Source organism: Gavialis gangeticus, unplaced genomic scaffold, assembly GCF_001723915.1.
Source record: "Gavialis gangeticus isolate Ggan-Ray unplaced genomic scaffold, GavGan_comp1, whole genome shotgun sequence".
NCBI lineage: Eukaryota > Metazoa > Chordata > Crocodylia > Gavialidae > Gavialis > Gavialis gangeticus.
The window spans coordinates 3,780,492-3,797,374 of NW_017729005.1; the positions used below are offsets into that span (position 1 = coordinate 3,780,492).

The 16,883-nt window shown below is 41.2% G+C and overlaps 1 protein-coding gene across 5 annotated transcripts in view; it reads right to left on the bottom strand.

Moving 5' to 3' along the window:
• The window catches only part of FAM126A (family with sequence similarity 126 member A), a 91,585-nt gene that overhangs the window by 64,373 nt on the left and 10,329 nt on the right, over window positions 1-16,883 (bottom strand). For 2 of the 5 annotated variants that reach the window (XM_019508572.1, XM_019508570.1), the window contains exons 2-3: window positions 11,133-11,272; window positions 9,103-9,173 (exon numbers count right to left, since the gene is read on the bottom strand). The exons of the other annotated variants lie outside the window; for them this stretch is intronic. The gene's annotated coding sequence lies outside the window, so the exon portion shown is untranslated. The remainder of the gene's footprint in view (window positions 1-9,102; window positions 9,174-11,132; window positions 11,273-16,883) is intronic. 5 annotated transcript variants of the gene reach the window in all.

Genomic DNA, 16,883 nt, shown 5'->3' on the forward strand with positions numbered 1-16,883 from the left:
GAATTCCAGCAAGCGATGATCGCTATTACCCAGGTGGTCAAGAACCTGGAGGCCCCTTACCAGGTCATCACCTGTGGCCAGGACCAGGTCCAACAGGGTATTTCCTCTGGTGGGACTGTGCACCTCCTGAATTAAGTGGAGGTCCTGTATCTTGGCCAGGAACCTCCTGGAACAGTCCAACCCGGCTGACTGTTCCTTCCAGCAGATGTCTGGGTAATTTAAATCACCCATGACAACTACATCCTTTGCCTTAAGTGCCTCTGCAACCTGGCCCGAAAATTCCTGGTCCAGCTCCTACCCTTGGTTGGGGGGTCTGTAGTAGACCCCCACCGTTAGATCCCTCTCCCCATGGCCCCCTTGTATCTTGACCCAGAGCACTTCAGCTTGCCCCTCTGACCCCATTTTGCTGGCAGAGGATGTGTATTGCTCCTTGACATAGAGCGCCACACCCCCATCTTTCCTTCCTTCTCTACAGATATGGAGGGACAGAGGCAAAAGGGACTCAAGGACAGTCTGAACATTAATTGTGGCTGACCCTCCAAACAAAAAACATTCAAATCATACCACTGACAACATTTCAAGGGAATAAGGAGCGTGGAATAAGGATGGTCTGATATAAATTTGACATAAGCCTAGACTATAAGGCAGTGGGTTGAGAAGGTGAAAGACCCCATTCTCTCTCCTTTGCATTGCTTCAAAACATTTCACCCAAAACACAACAAAAGGCAAATGAAGTTTAAAATAGGGGGATAAAATAAGCAAAGGAGAGGGTAGGGAGTGAAATATACTGAAACCCAGATTACAAAAGGCTTGAGTCATCCGCCAAAGGCCTTTCCCAATAACACAAAGTAGTATTTTTGTAATAGTACTGGCAACCCTAGCTCTTCATCCTGCCAACTTCCCAAAGTGGATAAAAACAAGCTCTTTATTTAAATTTAACTCTTCAATTGCTGAGACAAATTGTACTAACAGGCAGGTTATTCATTTTGACTGAGTGAAAAAGCCCTAACTTCCTTAAATTAGCATTTAGTTACTAAGTTGGTAAAGTTTATGGAAAACTCTCAAGATAAGGAAAATGGTAAACATCAAAAACCAGCAATTGGCAGGACTCACAACATTAAATTTATGTTGATTATATAAAATCAAATGCTTGCCCTCTGAAAACTGAAACTTCCTCTAAATGGAGTTGTAAGAGTGAAAATAATCTCTATTTCCCAACTGATATTCAACAGTAAGAAAGGGATCTAACTCCTCCCACCACCACAGCATGCAAGTAAAAATGGTTTTATGTTAAAGTCCTAACTCCTGCCATCATTGAAACAGTGAACTCAGAAATATAGAGTCAGATGGTGGGCAACCTAGCTAAATCAGAGTGGCTTTTTGCTGGTAAGCTTTGATGATATTACAGTGAAGCTAGAGACAGTTCATCTCTGACATAGCCCAAAAATAAGACTTCAAGACATTTGTTTCATCAGACAAATTATCATTCCTATTCTAGCCATCTGCTTTTGCTTCATTGGTAAAGTAACCTACCAAGAAGTAGTAGAGATTGCGTTTCAGAGCCACCATATCTTTAATGAATGACAAAAGGAAGAGAGTCTTATTGTATCACTGGAAGAATACTACTCTGACAACTAACCAGAGTCTATGACATTGCATCTACACAAGGGATCTCACTTCAGTAGAATCCACCCAAAACAAAACTTCTGCTACTTACTGAATTCTGCCATTTTAATTCAATTTCCTAGAAACTGGTGACTTAATTGTCTAAATAATCATACGTGGCTATAAGGTAACATTTCTCAGAAGCATATATTACTATAAACTAACATTTTTCAATTTTTTCTAAACATACTGTGGCAGGAGCTGCTCAGAAATCTTATTCTCCTAGCCAAATTCACTTAATCCATATTAAAAAAAACTTAAGTACTACCATACATTTCAAAAACCATCAGGAACACAGAAGTTTAGGCATCTGCAAATATGAAATACTGCACCAGAAGCTTTCTTAGCCAATCTATTCCATGCCTATGGCCTTCTAAGTGATCAACTTTTGTTGACTTGACCAAAGACCACACAAGACATGGCTTTGTAGCAACAACAGAAGGTTCACCATGTGTTAGACTGCCAATGGTATCCAAGGTAACTAATTTACAGCTAGGTCAAGTGCATCTACACTTCGCATGCAGACATTAAAAAGGTAAGTTAGTCATACTTTGGCTGCCCCTTTAAAGAAGTCACATAAGGTTTCTGTTGCTTCCTAGAAGGCATCCTCATGTCAGCAAATACATTTGATATCAATTTCCTCCCAAAGTACATATAAGAGAAAAGCAGTGATGCTGCCATGGAATATTTCAGTTTTCTAAGTAAGAGTTATGAAACATGACAGCTATACCAGTGTACAAAAGTACTTTTCTCCAGTAAATGGAGACACCTTGTCAACACATAGGGACATCTCTATTGACCCCACCCCCCATGCCATAAACTTTTTGGGGAACCCTTCACATAATCTGTGTTTTATAGCATCTTTGCCGCTAAGCCAACAAACGTAAGCACCAGTCTCAATGCAAGTAGGCAAACGCTGTCCCTCTACAAATGGATTTGAGTAAATACAGTATGTATGCAAGACAAGGTTTCTCTCCCCACAACCCAATCAACGTGGCAGAAAACCAGCCTTGTCCTAGATTTGAAAACCAGCTTTGGACCCGCAGCAGCTCAGCTCCAGCTTTGGCCCCAGGCCCAGAGCCAAAACCAGAGATGAGCTGCTGCCTGCCCTGGGCCAGGGTGGCTCATGCAGTGTGGGACAGGGCTTCCAGCAGGGGGAAATACGGGGAAGACTGTAGAGTGGGATACACACAGAAAGACTTGCAGTGAATAGCTTGGGCGGGGCATGGAGGAGATTGTGCAGTCCATGTTCTTTGTATTTCCCCCACCCGCCCTTCAGCTCCATCTCTGCTCCTGATACCACTGCTTTGGCCTGGCCAGGCCAGGCCAAGGTTGCTATCACTGACTGCCCTGAAGCTGGAGACCTTACAGAAGGCAAGTGCCAAGGGGGAGTTCAAGAAGCAGAGAGAGCAGGGGGATGGGGAGTAGCAAGGGGGCAGGCAGGCCAGAAGGGCAACTGGCAGGGAGGGGTTCTTACCCCTGCCCCTGCACTGCTTTCCCTGCCACAGCATTAGAGGGAATTAATATAAAATGATCCTCCCCAGTAATTAGATTCCATATATGGAAAATTTTAACAAACTTTTAATTTTCTATGTACAGAATCTAATTATTGGGGGGGGGGGAGGCTTGTCTTAAATTCAAAATCATCTTGGATTTGGGTAAATACAGTAAATAAAGCTAGGTTAGACACTTTAGCAAAACAATCCTCTTATTTCTTAATGATACTTTCTAGCAATTCCTCCAGAAATCTAGACTTGAGGGGTCTCAGGTGACTGGACTTTCATTAATTCAAAGCAGCTTATCAAACATGAAAGATCTTCTGTGTAAAGAAGACTGATTTCTGTGTTTGTCTACACTTCAGTTGTGCTACAGTTGCACAAGTGACTGCAATTTTGCGTAGACATACCAAATCAGCTTTCAAGAAGTTAGGACATGTACCAGAAGCAATGCATTCAAAGTGGCACAGAGTGCTACCCACACATTTGAAGACACAAAATTACTTTAGTTTTGCCTCATAAACTATCGAGCTCCTTGGACTCATTTGAGGGGCAGAGGTCACCAGTCAATGTTCTCTGCTCAGTGTCCCCACTTGGAACACATGGTAATAACCTATAACCATCACTCCAATGCATTTTCTCTTTTGTTGTTCCCAAAAACTAATTGTGCCTAGTGCCCTCCCTGATTAATCACAGCTTATAGTTGTTTTAGTGATCCTAGACCCAGTGTTCCCCTTTACATTAACAAATAGGCCTGCCTATATTCCCTGGTTTCATCTACCAGCTGGTTTGAACTGCTGGAGTTAGAAATGGACCTCTCTCAAAGCAGAGAGATATTTCAAAAGGTGTTCAGTTCTTAGAAGTAGAAGCAAAATTCACCCTGGATCTGAACTGGGGGCAAAAAAGCAGCAGCAAAATTGCAATCCAAATTCATCTAATTTAATCTGTTTTCACTCAAGCTTGAATTTAATAGTTCTTAAGTGAGGCTACTAAACAAGCGGTTTTGAAGGTACTTTTACTCTTTAGGCACTCCGAAGTCAAACAGAATCCAAATCCTGTCCTGTTGGATTATTTCTATTTATAATTTGATATAAGCAAAGTATATGATTATGTAACAAAGCATTTTACATTAGAAGGCACATTATTTCTGCTTCCGCTTTCAAGAGGAGCTACAAATGGTTAAACAAAATGAAGGGAAAACCCTCAGGGGGAGGAGCTTGTAACTTTTGCCACTTCACCTGACCATGAGGACCATTATGTGCCAGCACAAAGAAGAGTTAAATGAATATAGCATTTATAAATGCAATTAGCAGTGTATACTTTTCCCTTTAATGCATTTCTAGGCTTGAATTAACCACTTTAGAGGTAAGAGTAAAAAATATTCTTTGTCAGCAACAGCAGAGTTCAAGAGGAAGGAGATCAGAACCTTGTATAATGTTATACACAGGTTCCTGCATGTTTTAAAAGTGGTAGTATTATCTGCTACAGAAGCAACAGGACCTTAGACTGATGCCTAAACACAAAAAAGCTGTTCAGTTTACTTTGAGTGATCTTTACAAGCTTTGAAGGACAGTGAATGAGAGAATAATGTTCAGATATTAAAGTAGCACTTCGACAATGTTTTACAAGAAAGCAATTTCCTTCTCTGTACAGATCACAAGGAAATATGGCTCATTAAAACTGTCCTTTAGACAATGCAAACTGTGTTGAAAGTGGAAGCATTATAGTGAAAACAATTACCGCTGATTATAGGAGCATAAGACACAACCAGTCACAGCACATATTTTGAGAATAATTTACGTTTCCTCCTCAGAGAAAATGACACACTGATAACTGCTATGACAGCAAAGATTGTAAGATATACAACCTAGTGTCTCCTTCAGACAGCAAATGCTATTTACTCAGCCAAAATTAAGCTGCTACACCCAACAGAGAAGGAGGTGCTTAGAATCTCCTTGATAACATCTACTCCCAAGTTGTTATAAGAAATAAGTGCCTAATTTTCAGTCTTGCACTTATGTATTAGAGATGAAAGACCTTTTTTAAAATTTGATTTAAAAGCTCCTCACCTCACATATAGTCTTCCCCTCTATACTTCTCACCAGTCCAATTCCAGTTCAATGTTTGATGTTGATCTTATGACCAATTTTCTCCATTACAGTTAACTGCTACGTTAGCCTTGGCCAAGGCTAACCTAGCAGTCATGAGTAAAAAATATTACTAGAAGCAAGTTCTCTTCTCTTTTTTTGCTTACGGAAATGTACTTCCTTCCACCTGCCTCCTCAAGCCTTCCACTGACAAAGGACTATATTAATAAAGCATAAGGCTCGCATCTTCTGAGATTCACGGATGCTTGAAAAAAATATCAATAATTCAAATCCCTCTATTCAACATGTCTAAGGCAAATTACTTTAATATTAAGCAGAATTAAAGTCTGACATACTTCTAACACAAGGCAACTACCGGAGCATTCCAGAGCCACAGTTTAAAAACTAAGAAATTAAGTGCCTCAAAAATCCTGAATACTAAGTGCTACCCTACAAGCTCTCTCTTGAAACTATGGAAACATGATGATTCAAGTCCTGTGTTCATTTTCAAACACACAAATTGTACAAAAGTTTCATTTAACACTGAACTATCCTCACTACTCAAAATGGTTTACAGGTTGTTTACATAGTCTAAGTTTTGGAATTAAATTACAGAATACTTATTACATTATCTAATTGGACACAGTTGCTTTTATAGTGAAATCCATAAGAACTAAGACAGTTTCCAATTTTCCTTTTATTTAAAATATGAAATTAAGAGATCTTGTGCTAGAGTGAGATGTGATAGACTACACTCATACATCCTTATCATGCATAATAATGCTAAATGCTACTTTTTTAAAAAAGCTGAAGTGCTGTGTAAATAAATAAATAAATAATAATCCATTAAGTTACTCAATGCCGTGCTAAAGCATAAGCATTTATATAACCAACAGCAGAAAACCTTGAGACAGTCTGTTGTCCAGCACCAAAGTGAATTAGTTAGCATAAAAGCATGCCTTGCTGTGCATAATACTATCTTATTTAAAACATTACTTCTTTCTTTGAAACTGAAAACTAATACTACAAAGGACACCTGACCTCTTATATGAAAGTGTATACGAAAGGAATCCTGTGCTCTCAGGAACAGAAAATGTTCAATCTTTCCTCTAGTTCACTTAATCTACAGTAGCTATTAATACTGTCTCTTTACAGTACTCACTCTCTGCACTTAGAATGGCAAATTGCTGCCAAGTGTTCTACCTTTCACTTATTACTTCAGAGCTGGCAACCCAAAGAACTGTTACTATGAATAAATTAGCAACTGTTCCACTCTCAAGTTCGCACACACTATTTCCAAGCTCCATATAAGTCACTGAATATAAACCCCATCCTTAGATATATACTGTATACAAATAAAAAAGTACCAGAACTTACCTGCACTTTGCTATTACTAAAGTGACTAGAGTAAACTATGCTCCAAACATTAATACTAAGACTGACAAACTATTTAAAAAAAATTAAGCTGCAATTAATTGCAAGATTAAAAAAAAATTGTAATTAAATCACAATTAAATAGCACAGTTCAACAATAAATCGGCACCCCTCCCACCCAAGAGCCCATGCACCCTGCAGCTTCTCCCCGCCACCGCCAACATCACACAGCCCTAACCCCGGCCTGCCCCGTGCCTGCTCCAGATTCACTTGCCCACACTGAGCTGTGGCAGAAGCCAGGCAGAAGATGCTGCACAGTATGGAGGAAAAGCAGCCCTTCTCCCTCACCACTATCATGCCACTCTTCCTGCAGCCATCCAGAGCCCATGCCCAGGCTGCCCTGAGGCTCTGCATTTCTACCGCTGCCCTGCTGGGTGGCCTGGAAGCACTGGTGACAGCAGCAGGGAGGAGCCACAGAGCAGCCCAGGTGCAAGCTCTGGGCAGCTGTAGCAAGAAGGGCCTGGCAGTGCTGAGGGAGATGGGCTACTTTTCTCCATGCCGAGTAGCAGCTTCTGCCCAACCACTGCTGCTGCTCAGCATGGGTGGGTGTGTCTGAAGCAGGTGCAGGACAGGCTGTGCATATGGGTTCAGGCTGGTCTGGTCCACTGGTCAAAACAATGTGCACAATTAAGACAATTAAAAAAAAATTAACACATTAGATCTGTTTTTGCGTTAATCACGCAAGCTAACTGCGATTAATTGACAGCCATAGTTAATACTCTTTCCTCGTTTTAGTGTTCACTCACAAGTCAACCCAAGATACAATTCGATGTATAATGATCAAAAATGTAGTGTAATGCCTCTGATGCCACATTAAGTTATTAGAAGGTAAATACAGACACAAAAATAGCACCACCACCTCCCCAGACTTTAAAATCACCCAGGGAGGGGGGCGGTTGACAGGGGAAATCTTAGTCCCAGGTTCATTTTTGTGACAAACTTCTGTTCTGTTAGGAGTAAAGACCAGTTTCTAATAGTTTATGCCAGTAAAAGCAATGTCTGTACCTGGCTTAACATTGCACGCTTCAAAATGTATTATAGTTGGAGATTTCACTGGTTTTTAACATTATCCCAATACTAGGTTTGAACCTTTTATTTTTGCAAATTAAACAATCAGGCTAGTGCAGCACTCAGAAGGATCAAAGCTCAAGACATATGAGAATACAGCAGTTAAAAAAAGGTCAGACTTAGATTATATTTAAAAGCAACTCTCAGCAGAACATCCAGATGCTGCAGCAAACACCTGACTCTGTAGACCAGGGGTAGACAACCCCCAGCACAGGTGCCAGAGCATGTCATGCAAAGGCATTTTGTTTGGCATATGTGCCTGCGGAAGGATGGCAGGGAAGAGGGCCAGGGCAGCAATGCCATGAGGATCAGGCCCCTCGTGGCCCTCCCACCAACTGTGCCTGGCACACCAACATCTTACAAGTCAAGGTTGCGGGTGTTTTTGGCACCCTGCCCAAAACTGTACCTAACCCCTGCTGTAGGCAGTTCTCTCTGAGTGACCACAGACAATGCCACAGCACAGTAATAAAAGGCAACATAGTCAAGGAAGTGAAGTCAAATCAGATGTAAAACTAACCTTTACACTGGTGGTCATACCACATGCCACCCTTTACAAAACAAGAACATAGCCAGGATGCCGCCTAACTCTGATATTAGCAATATTCCACCGCAGCAAACTCAGTATTAGAAGTCAAGTTATCTACAGCTGCTAACAAGCTTGATATAGAATTACAGTCATTATTTATAGAAACTAAGCAACTGCCCGTTAAGAATGACCGGGGGCAGGCTGTGATGCAGTGCCCATGCTGCCTCTGTTCTGCTTCTTGCAGGGAACGGGGTCAGGGAGCCGAGGCCAGTGGTGCTGGCCCTGGCTCCTCCACCCTCTGTCCAGTCCTCAGCATGACTTTGGAATCATGGCAGCACTCCCCCATGCTTGCAGCACTCTGATTGGCTGTTTCCATCAGCCAATTGGAGTGCAAATAAAGCATTATGAACAGATAGACATATAGACTTAGGCTTTTATAATATTAGAATTAGTTCCTTCATTTTACCAGCATCTCCAAATCACCTCAGATACTGGCTTACACCTGAAACAAACACATGTACAAGCCTGTTAAAGCAGTTTACAGCTGCCTGGGACAATTCAAAAGTGCACCTGGCAGATCAAGTACTCTTTTGACCGCATTCATTGTGAACTGGATCAATATTATATGTAGACACCCATTTACTTATTAATAGCATTATCAAATCAAAAGCCAATACTGTCCTATTGCTTACCTGCAGCATACTATAAAGCTTTCAGATCTATAGTATCTGACTAAAACCGGCAAGTAAAATTTTGCTTCTCCTATACTTTAAATTGTTCTGCATCATATATTTTCATTTTGTTTCCTAAACTGGGGTCTACAGACCTTAGGCCCTTCTTCTATAATTATCAATTTAAAGTTTGCTCATAAAGATTCCTGGTAGTTCATAAGAAATACTGAGGATTTACAGTAGTTGCCCGGTGAAAAAAGGAAAAAAGTGGAAATCACTACTCATATTTTGGAAATAGTCGTCTACATATATTTCAGTTACTTAAGTCATAGTAAATTACTTTAGCCGAGTCTCACACATTGCAAGCCTAAAGGGCAAAAATGCCAAAGATTACTGGACTACAGAAGGCCGTGCCCAAATAAGATATTACACAGACCATACACATGAAAGATCACATCATGCTGCTTCACACTTGTTGGAGGATTTGTTGATATCTTCTGTGTAAACGTTATGCGTATTAAAAGATGGGAGTGCTTGACTAGTACTAATGCATGTGTTACACTCCAGTACACAGTAGGTTACTCCTATTACTGTTAATACAGATTACCAGCATAACTACAAGAATATACAAATAAAAAACTTAAGCTCTGGCTTAAGCTCTGTGGGAACTTGCAGTGCAAAAACAGGGAAAATGTCAGACTGACTCCACCCACTAGTTTCTATATGAAGAGCGAAGAATCAACCCATTAAGAATGGCTGCAATGAAAGACTAATGAACGCAAATTTAAATTTTTTTCAGGACAAGAGTTGCTTTCATATATGTCAGCAGAGCAGTTAGCACCACTCACATTCATCGGGATTACACTATGTATAAATACACTCAGCAATTTTAACATTACTGCTCATTTAAATTTAAAGTTTAATTTCATTTCAAAATCACAAGTGTCCACCCCAAGCCCTAACTTGTAAAGCAATGCTTGCATTTTGCCTTATAGAAATGTTTTCTTTGCCTTTTTTTTTTTCACCTTACAATTTAAGCATTTTTTTCTGAACTACATATCCTCAATTATGAGAGACTAATCTGAGGCTATATCCTGTAATTTAAGCCTTGTCTTCATTTAAAAAAAAAGGGGGGGGGAAGTAAGGAGGAGAAATTAAAAAAGAGTGACATTTTTACCATGATTTAGCTAGCATGGTAAAACAAGTAACTAAATACAAGGTAAACATATCACTATGAACTAAACAGTTGTATTTTAATACATGCTTGCAGGCCAAAGTAAACACCAGGCTCTCTGGACCTATAAGCCTACTTGTGGTAAACGCACGTTTTTCTTAGCATGGACATGCCCGTGAGGTTCAGACCAGTGCTCTTAATCTAAGAAGTTTCACTTAAATTCAGTGGCTTACCATAATACTTATTCTATACATCAGGAAGAACACAGTTGTATTGGTCATTTGTATAACTCTAGCGCCTTGGAGCTCCAGTTGTGACTTATTTCCAACCCATTGGGACAAGAAACTATTGATGTACTTGCTTAATTTTCTTAACAGTAGATACAGTTAGGTGCCCACACCTTTGCAAAGCAGACAAAAAAACCCCAATATAAGCCAAATGATCCTAGCTATTTGTGAACTTCCATTAGAGAACACACAGCAAAAGAAAAATGTTACGGAGCATGAGGTGTACCAGATAAAGTAGCTAGGCCAGAAATGTATTGCCCCTTGAAGCTTTCCCTTTTAAACAAGAAAACATCTACTATATTCCTTTAACAGTTGCATCTAATAAGTCACTTTTTAAAACCTACCTCAGTAAAAGCTAGCCAAAAAAATCTTCATTTTAAAAACATGTCTATGCAGTTTCCTCACATTTGAGGAAAACCGTGCCAAAGGAATGGAAACGAAGAAGTTTAGATGAGCGCCTAGATAAACTTGAAATTACATTAGCAGTAAAATATGTTTAGACAGACAAGTTTAAAAAGATATCCTGAAGATCATGATAAGATTGCTATAGGAAATATCACAGTACCACAATGTAAAAAGATATCCCGCCCCCCACCAATAAAATTAACACCAGAAAACTAAACTTGACATTTTAGAGGAAGCTGCTCTGTAAAAAGCAGACTAAAACATTTTTACCATTATTTATTATAATGAGCTTGGAGGTCATAAACAACAGATCACTAACCTGGAAAGAGAAAAGCATTAGAAGGGGTCCATGTCTAGCTGTGAAAAGGCAATTAATCCCACCACTATTCCACCACCACCCAGATGACACAGCTCTTCAGGCTGGATCTGGTTCACAGGCCAGGAATGGAACACCTTCAGCTGAAAAGGACAGCTTCCTGGGGCACAGGCAACTTCCATGGCTCAGCACATGTCTGTCTCTGGAAGCAGCCCGAATCCCCTCGTGGATGAAAACAGAGCAGCCACCCCTCCCCCTTTGGCATAATAACCAATAGGTCCGGCACTGGTCCAGGTAGAACCAGGGCTAGAAAATGACCAGAAGATGAACCACTCAGCTGCCCCATGGCAGGCAAGGCCACCAACTCTTTGCAACTTGAGTCATGGCTGCCATGAGGCAGAGCAGAGCCCATGGGCAACTGCCAGCGCAGCCCAACAGAGGGACCAGTTGCCCATGGGCAACTGCCTCTGCCCTGTCTGCAGACTGGGTCGCATGTGCTGCCCCCTCCCAGGGCTGGCTCTGCCCGACCACTGACAAATGGAATGACCCAGGAGCCTGGGCGACCCTGCCCTCTTGCCTTGGAGGCAGCAGCTCCAAATCTTTGTCTGCAGGAGGCTGCAGGACCCATGTGCAGGTGCCAGCAGGGCTCAGATGGGCGACAGTGTACCAGCAAGTAGGCTCCAGCCTCAGTACCCAGGGTGGGAGGTGGTAGCAGGTGACCCCCCTGCCCACACCAACCACCTCCTCCCTCTTTTCCGCCCATGCAAAAAAGTTTGCTCAGAGGAAGCAGTTGCCAGTGCAAGCTCAACCACCCCCATCACTGCCACAATGCTCCCTCCCAAGCCATCTCCTCTGCTCACTGACTTACTAGCCTGAAGGGGCTGGTGGGGAAGAGCCAGGGGCCGACACCGCTCAGACTGACACCACCTCAGCCAATTGCCAGGCGACAGTCACAACAGCCAATGGCAGTGCTAGGAAGGTAGAACCTGGGAATGAGATCCGCCCCTTTTCCCCCAACCCCCACAAAGGATGGGGGTATCCCCACGGGGGGCGTGGCTTGCAGGATTCCATGACACATTATTGGCAGCAGACAGACCTACCCAATGGCACCCACGGCTGGGGAGAGGCGGGGTCAGGGCAGGCAAGGGGCTTGTTCTCACCCCAGGAGGCGTGGACCACCAGGATGCCTGCACAGCACAGGGTCAAGGGTCTTTAACATGCTGCAGCAGTGGCCTGGGACATCACAACCCAGAGGTGATTAATGGTAGCCTGGAGTCCCTTTATTACTGTACTGAAGTCTGTGCAGAAGACACCAGGGCATGAATAGAAACACACCCACTACCTCTGCCTCACTCTTCAGCCTGAGAAACAGGACAGGCTCCAAACCACCAAGGGATCCTGCTTGCTCTCAATTTAAAGGCTCTGTGCAACACAGAGAAATGGACATCTGGCCACTCCATCTCCTTCAATAATCATTTTTTAAAAGCAGCTTCTCTGTGTCATAGTCCAACAATCATGGCCACACTCCAATCCTTCTACTTTCCATCTGACGTGGCTGTGATTTTTCATTGTACCTTTAGGCAGAACAAAGACATAAGCTAAACACAGGTAAGGTGAAACATAAATGATAAATGAACATAACTGCCCTGTAGTTCTACACTCCCTGACCTCTGTCACCAGGTGTTTAGGAGACATCTCTTATTCCTATAGCAACCAAAAAATGGCTCTTAAGAAATATCAGGAAAATATTAGCACGCTGAAAAGAGCAGGCTTCTAAAGATAGATATTTTCATTTTAGAATGAAGGTTGGCAAAAACAAAACAAAACATATCAAACACCTTAACTCAAAGCTAAAAGAATTTCTTTCTTCCAAAACTAGAACCCCCAAATATATAGGATGTATACACAGTACCAGCCAACAGGCCTAAAGTGTGGCTAGTTAAGTTTCCAGGTCAGAGTTCAATCATGTTAGTTGAAGACTATGAACCAACCATGTTGTTTCATTGCTTCCAAGTATCTTGGACAATTCTGATAACTGTTTAGAGACAAAAACAAGGTTGACAACATAATGGCAATGGCAAATTATTAACTAACCAATATGAAGCACATGAGACCCGTGGCAGTGACAAAAAATTCTTATAATAGAAATAGCGGCAGACTAAGTGATGTTTTCAGAACCTTAATAGGAATATTCACCATCAATTTCTTCCATTCATTCCTTCTATACATTTATTTTTTTAAATAATTTTTGCCATCTTTTTATGTATATTTGCTGCATCTTCATAGCAAATCTTTAGAAATGAAATAATTTTCATGGTTTCAGCTTTGCTTGAATCATAAATAAGAGTTTCTCCTCCACACCCCAGACACCTTTCACAATAATTTTATTTTTACTGAGTTTCCTTTTGGATTGCAATCAAGAATGAATTTAAAATAAAAAGTGTACTTATATTGTTTAAGTGGTTTGAGGATTAACTGTTAATCCATAAAATATACCTATGTAACAATTTGAATGATTAATAAAGATGATGCAAGTCAGTGTTATTAGTTTAATTGTGTATGTGGCAAAACTGAGGCAAGGCTGAGTTGTGACTTGCCTAATGTCAAGTGTAGGGTCAAAGTCAGAGCAAGGATAAGAACCCCAAGTGAGGCCCTGCCACACTTCCTGCAAAGAAGGTTCTCTCAAACAATTAAAAGCCATGTTCTTATGCATTACGTGTACAATGTTAATTGGTTTCTATCCATGAAGTCATGCATAAATGCAAACCCATCATCACAAGAACTCTGGCTTCAGCAGAACTCTGATGTGTGGAGCTCACTGCATCGACATTTACCCAAGTGCAGATCTCTGTATTTAGTTACAGTATTAATGTCTTGCTGAGCCACATGTGTGCTCAGTGTCCATCTGTTCTGATTTTAATCTCGACTTGTATTTCCCTACCAAGGATGGCAATCTCAACTTCCCAAGGATCACAACCTTGACATGGTGGAAAGGCTTGTGCGTTACCCATGACCCCAAAAGCAGTGCAGCCAGGACTTCTGTACTGGTAGGGTCACCTATGGCAGCAAGATGGAGAGCGAGAGTTTCAAGATGAATAACAATCCAAAAATAAAAATAAAAAGGCCTCAAAAGGTAGAGCAGGCAGATAAGAAAAGAATAAATCAGTGCAAAGGCAGATGAAGGCTGCAGCTGAATAGAAGCCTCCAGTCTTCTAAGTTTACCTTGCCACTGGGTTAAAGTTTCCTTCCCACAAAGTACTGTTTCACTGCTTGTGCACAATAGCACCCCTATGTTAAAAGAAGACATGTAGGCATCTTCCTTCAATAGCAAGTCCTTTGGCGATGGGTAATGGAGCACGTGCTAGTCAGTCATGGAAGGCCCGAGTCATTAAAAGTAAATAAGAACTTTCTTACTTTATTGTAAGCAGATGGAGTTTCCATTTTGCTCCTAACATGTGAATCTACGTGGTCCATGATGATCGTTTTGTACTTGAAACTGAGACAGGTGTCCAGGTCAGTAGTTGCAGTCCTGACTCAGCCATCCTTCCCTCACATGAGGAAGGAGACTAGAAAAGGTACCCTAAACATTGTTTCATCTCACCTGGCTAAAAAATTGCATCCAGTGAGATCACTATCTGTTGCCCAAATTGAGTAATAAAGTTGGCAACCAAGAACACCTGCATCCCGATGGACAACCCTAACAGTGACCAACCAGAGCAAAAGACAGCACTCCTGGCCAGAGAACTTTCATGATTTGAGCTTAACATTTGCTGCACTTAGTGAAACCAGATGTGCAGGAAAAGAGTAGCTCATAGTGGTGGTAACATCTTTTCTTTTCTTTTTTTTTGGTTTTTCCAAAAAGACAGGCACATCCACAGCACTTTCTTTGCTATCAAGAGTAAGATTATTATTCAGATGCTAGTTTCCAATGAGTGTCTCATGACCCTTCATATTCAACTGACCAATAGATAGTCACATAACAGTCTGTCATCAGCGCATGCATCCTGATTCTTGATGCAGATTGTAATGAGCTGCATGGCTCAAGGGCTGCAGCCCAATTGCAAGGGATTAGAGGGTAATAGCCTGCCTGCTTAGAAGCAGGGGGCCAGCTGATTGGCTAACTCTAAAGGGCTATTATATTCACACTATTAATGTTTGCCAAGTGCCTCAGTAGCTTCTTATCTGGATTAACACAACAGGAGAATCAGGCTCCCCTGGAGTCCTTCTCACATGTTAGGAGCAAAATGGAAACTCCATCTGCTTACAATAAAGTGAGAAAGTTCTTATTTACTTTTAATACCATAGCTTAAACGTGATATAGAAAAAGCAGCCAGTCTAAATGCACCTGTTAGTTGTAAACATGGTGCAGTGGGATCACAATTCTAAAAACAGTCATTAATTATTAGTCCTCTTGTTACTGAAGACTTACAATTATAATGGTTATTACATGTAATGGTTTTACAAGTCATGTACAATTGAGAAGACTGGCAGTTCTCACATACAACATAAGAACTGAGATTTGCTAAAGGAGGGGTTAAGTCATATTGTCAAGATAAAATATAGTCTCACTTGTATTACTTCAACAGCTTTTACCCTGCTGCTTAAACCATGCCTGGTGCTTCCAGCCTTTTAAATGACTTTTCGCACCACAGTGGCCTTGTAATGCGATTAATAACCAATTAAACTTTCCCACAAGTGTGTAAAATTTATTTTCCTCTTAGTAATCATATATATGTGCTGCTATAAATGGATGTGAGCAGCGTTTGTTACCTTCTATTCTGTTATTTGTCGTCACTTTATATCACTTATAAAATTCAAATTTCAAGCTACTCCATAAAAGATTTCTTTCATGCTGATGAGGACTATAAAAACCAAATCCTTTGCATGTACTTCCCCTGAGAGCTGATCCTCAGTGATGGTTTGAAAATGAGTTTTCCAGAAAGTACTTTCACTCAGAGTTTTAGAAAATATTCTTAATGCCCCTGGAAATAAAATTTCTAACCTTAAACCTTCACTTGTTTGATTGCACATCAATTTGGTCTAAGTTTTCATTTTAATTACTTATATTCCAATTGCAAACAACTATGTGGCTGTAAATTTGTTGTTTTTTTTTAAAGAAAGAAAAGAAACCCTTGGTAACTCAATACTTAACTACTATTATACAGGTCATATGACTGTCTCTTCAAAACTCAATTTAACCAGAAGCACACTATTAATATATATATATAACATATCTGAGCCTCTGCTATGGAAAAATTGTAGCTATTTCTGGTTACGACTAAAAATCTACAGCATGGGAGATACTAGAGAGGACAAAGTTGAGGAAGGGGGACCTGAACTGAATATGCAGCCTGTCATTCCTTGGCCATGGGCCAATCTAAGTCAGGTTAGTTGTAGCTGTAAGTTACTACCAAAGACAGCTATCTGGGTGATTTGTTAAACGAATAGTAACTTCCCAGTTCCCAGTGGGAAAACATCCACATTAAAGAGCAAAAGTCAGTGCGAACCGTCTGGAACCTTGGGTAACAGTATGAAATATAGAGGGCTGAGGACTATTTCTGCAGACATTTCAACCTTCGAGTCAGAGATGTCAAACTCCCCCAAGCCCCTTGAGCCAGCTGCAGACCTCCTTCTGGCCTGGATGCAGACAGATCACAGGGCTCCTTGCTGCAGAGTGAACATTGTTAGCAGTGAAAAGACTGGCACTGTGGTGGCTATGGGAACAGCCTTTGCTTGCCTTCCAGACAAAATGCA